Below are 4,784 nucleotides of genomic sequence, written 5' to 3' on the forward strand. Positions count from 1 at the left end.
ATGTCTTAAATCTTCACTCTGCTTCTTTACACAAACACTTTGCAATTCCTCATTAGTAAAGTTTCTATAAACTCTGAAATGTACATACTTAGTAGTATATGACTGCTACCATGAATCTTAAATGCTTTATGGAAAAGTTTTACAGCGTGCTAAATAGTCTTAATTTTGGCATATATGAGCAAATTCCCAAAATTAAACATATTTAAAACATTAAAACTTTTAACAAACCTTAACACTTCCTATAGTGTTCATTATGGCAGGTTCCTTGTACAGAATAATTGAATTCCTCCTCCTACACATCCGTTGAACAACAAATATATGGAATTATTTTGTTTTGGACATGTCAATCTTGACTTTATTCTTAAATGTGTTCTTATGTAAGAAATACATGGTTCTAAAATTTCACAACAATTCTTTTGAATTTAATTTTTGTGGAATTGTCTAGTTTAAGAAAATCAATTGCACTTTATATATAAAATTGTTCTGTGCTCAATTCAGTAGCACATACACTAACATTGGAACAATAAAGAGAAGAATATCCTCTGACTGAGGATGACACTCGACTTCGTGAAGCATTCCAGATTTTTAAAAGAACAGATGCTGGATAGGATGTGGACAGAAGGGAACCTTAATGCCTTGTTGTTAGGAGTTTAAACTTGTTCGAAGACTTTGGAAAGTAGTATGGAGGTTCCTCAAAAGACTACATAGAGCGCCCCTAACACCCAGCAATCCCATTTTGGCATTCACCCAAATGATCACAAACAAGATTATACTAAAACTACCAACAAAACTATGTTCATTGCAGCATTATTTACCAAAGCTAAGATATATAACCAAACCCGATGTCCCACAGTAAACGAATGGATCAAGAAAATGTGTGTGTGTGTGTATGTGTGTGTGTGTGTGTGTGTGTGTGTGTGTGTGTGTGTGTACTGGAATTCTATGCCTCCATCAGAAAGAATGACATCACCCAGTTTGTTAGGAAATGGAAAGACTTGGAAAAAATTATATTAAGTAAATTAAGCCAGGCCCAAAGAAGTGAAGTAAGCCAGGCCCAAAGAAACATAGGTCCCATGGTTTCCTTATTTTCAATAACTAGTATGTGTCTGCTACAAGTAGAAAACATCATGTAAGTTGATGTTAGGCAAAATGAACCCCAAGATAAGGATTCAAATGGTTTTTCTTTCTTGCGATTGTTTCTAAGATATTTATAAGATCATTTCTTTGTTGCTTTGTATGTTCCTCCTGCAAGCTAAAGCCCCTGTTTTCACTGTATTTGATGTTGGTACTATTTGTGGAGTGGAAGGGAAACACAAATCATTTAAATAGGGATGCAGGTGGACCCATTGCAACAATGAGATGAATAAGTCGTTGTGTCAAAAAATGATTTTGGCCGGGGGTTGAGGGATGTGGACAGTGGGGGGACTGGGGTGGGGGAGGGGTTAGTGGGGGTGGAGGGTGGAAGATGGGCAGGGATGGGAAGGGGAAACAAAGGAGGAGCAAGTGGACCAATTGCAACAATGAGATGTACAAGTCATTATGCCAAAAAATGAACTTTACAACTTTGGTGGGAGGAGGACCGGATGGGGGAAGTGGGGGAGTATGGGAAGGGATAGGAAGGGGAAGCAAAGAGGAGGCAACAATGCTTGATAAGAAATGTACTCGTTATCTTGCCCATGTAATTGTAACTACTCTGTCAGTATTCTCACAATAAAAATAAAAGAATAACTCAATAACTCACCCATGTAATTGTAACCCCTCTGTATGGCATTTTCAGAATTAAAAAAAAAGAAACATAGGTCCTATGGTATCCCTTATTTGCAATAACTAATGTATGTCTGGGATAAGCAAGAAGGTATGGTAAGGCGAAAAAAAGTAGTAGGCAACAATGCTTGATAAAAAATGTACTCATTACCTTTTCCATGTAATTGTAACTTCTCAATGAACCCCATGATAAGGACACAAGTGGTTTTTTATTTCTTCCTGTGGTTTCTAATATATTTCTAATGTACGATGTGATTTTTTATATGTGCATCCCCCACAGTTAAACCCCTGTTTTCACTGTATCTGATGTTGGTGCACTTCCATCTTGTATGTACACTTCTCTAACTTGGGGATGGAAAGGGAAAAAACAAAAGGCTTAAATAAGCATACAGTATGACCATTGCAACAATGTGACGCACAAGAGAGTATGTTGAAAAATGAACTTTACAATATAGGAGGGGAGGGGAGGGAAGTGTACTTGTGGAGGTGGGAGGGAAGGGATCGCGGGGGAAAACAAAGGAGGAGGTAACAATGCTTGATAGGAAATGTACTCATTACCTTTTCATGTAACTGTAACCACACTGTACAGTAGTTTTACAATAAAAAATATAAAAATGTTCTCGGATGGAAGAGAATATTTCCCCTATTTTACCCATGTAATATCGTTAACAAAGAAATTAATGCAAAATACTGATATGAAGATATTTTGAATAAATATGTGTGTATGTGTATGTGTGTGTGTGTGCGTGCCTGCGCATTTTCGTTCTCAGAGTTTGAATTCAGTGCACCAAGGTCTCACTAGGCCATTCCTCTCTAGATTGATGAGCTACTATATAAGCTACATCTCCATTCTTGGCTCTTTGCTAGTTCATTAATTTTTAAAAATATTTTTATTACTTTTTTATTGTGAACATACTGTATAGATGGGTTACAATTACATGGGCAAGATAATGAGTACATTTCTTAACAAGCATTGCAGCCTCCTCCTTTGTTTACCCTTCACATCCCTTCCCAGCCTCCCCCTGCCCCCCCTACCCCATCCTCACCCCCCCCACCAATGTTGTAAAGTTCGTTTTCAACATAACAACTTGTACTTCTCATTGTTGCAACGTGTCCACCTGTATCCTTAAACGACTTGTTTTTCCCCTTCTCCTCCACAAAGTATACCAACATCAAATATAGTGAAAGCAGGGGTTATACTGTGGGGGAGGGACATACAAAGCAAAAAAGAAATAATTTTATAAATGCATTAAAAATGCATTAAAGAAAAAAACATTTAAATACATATCTAAGGGTTCATTTTCCTAACATCACATTATCTGACCTTTTCTGCTTGACTCATACATATACTAGATATTGCAAATAAGAGAAACCATGGGACCTATGTTTCTTTGGGCTTGGCTTACTTCACTTCTTTGGGCCTGGCTTAATTCAATTAATATAATTTTTTCCAAGTATTTCCATTTCCTAACAAACTGGGTGATGTCATTCTTTCTGATGGAGGCATAGAATTCCATTGTAATTTTTTTTAAATAATCTCATGAATAGTTTTTGTCCTGATTGGCTTCCAACGGTTATCCACAGATCTCAGTTTCCTGAGTAGACAGGATTACAGGTGTGACCAACCAGCACAAGGCTTTCAGAATAATTTATAAAGTAGAAGAAAATTGAGTTCATGGAGGCCTGTTTATCATCTCCTGCTTTTAAAGCATTTTGGAGTGATTATATGTGAATTTATTTCGTTTTGGATTCTTAAAAGACAGTAAGTGATGGTATTTAAAAGTTTTAATCTTTTTTTTATTGGTCATGTGGCATGATCTCTGGGCTTGGCCGCTGTCCCTGTGCCTTTCAGCTGAAGGTGAGTGCTCTACCCCTTGAGCCACAGTGCCACTTCTGCTTTCCTAGTGGTTTATTGGAGATAAGAGTCTCACAGACTTTCCAGCCCGGGCTGGCTTTGAAGTGCAATCCTCAGATCTCAGCTTCCTCTGTAGGCAGGATTATAGGCGTGAGCCACCAGCTACTGGCTAGTTTTAGTACTTTTTAAAATGTATACTGGAACTGTGGAACAGAAGAAATTTGTCTCTCTTTAGACCTCAATTTATGAGTTCAGCTCTGAGCATGATAACCCAATGTCACCAACACTGTGTTGAAGACAAAATGTGACAGAAAACAATTACCATCGGCAATAATTGCTATGCTATTATTTCTTGGACAACATGAATATTGAATTGAGAGAGTAAGGGAATGGAGAGGATTTTACCTACTTTTTTATTGCTTACTTTTGGAAATTTTGACTCATTTCCTTCCCCACTGTGTGTCTTTGGGCCATGCACTTAGTGCCTTTGGGCCATGCACTTAGTGCCTTTAATTAAAATATTTCCTAACACTAAAATGGTAATAATATTAGAATTATAGCAAATGTTTTCTTAAGAATTAAGAGAAATAAAACTTGTGAAATACTTAACATAAACTTCTAGGAATTACAATTACAATTACATGGGCAAGATAATGAGTATATCTCTTATCAAACATTGTTGCCTCCTCCTTTGCTTCCTGTTACCTGAGATTTTTAGAAAAAAAGGAGATAAGGTATGAAAGAACAGCATAGAAGAATATACAACTTATCACACAGAGATTAAGAACTAGCCTAAGAGATTTAGAATGCTAAAGGCAATGAGGAATAAGCCTAGTTGATAACTAGTTTTTCAATAACCAAAAATGGTTCTCTAGAACAATTTCTAGTACACCTTAGTTACTATCACTTATCCTTCCATCGAGTTATTCCTTCTATTCTATCACAACTGTTAATTAGCCTCTGCGTTTTTGGTACCATGATTAACCAAAAAGATTTCCAAATGTCACTTAGACTATCCTTCTCTCTGTGATTAGCAGTGACCACACAAAATCCTGGAATCTTTGAATTTCCAGAATAATTCTTCACCTGACATCTAAGCACATTCCTGGCATTAGTTGCTTTGACCTAATGACCAATTTTTTTTTTTTAACAGAGTATGCTATAG

The 4,784-nt window shown here is 36.8% G+C and overlaps 1 non-coding gene across 1 annotated transcript; it reads left to right on the forward strand.

Moving 5' to 3' along the window:
• Positions 1-485: 485 nt before the first annotated feature.
• LOC122110476 lies at positions 486-587 on the forward strand. The gene has a single exon (XR_006147877.1). It is a non-coding gene; the product is annotated as a U6 spliceosomal RNA (small nuclear RNA).
• The last annotated feature ends 4,197 nt before the right edge of the window (positions 588-4,784 follow it).

Source organism: Dipodomys spectabilis, unplaced genomic scaffold (assembly GCF_019054845.1).
Source record: "Dipodomys spectabilis isolate Male_0828 unplaced genomic scaffold, ASM1905484v1 ptg000078l, whole genome shotgun sequence".
Lineage (NCBI taxonomy): Eukaryota > Metazoa > Chordata > Mammalia > Rodentia > Heteromyidae > Dipodomys > Dipodomys spectabilis.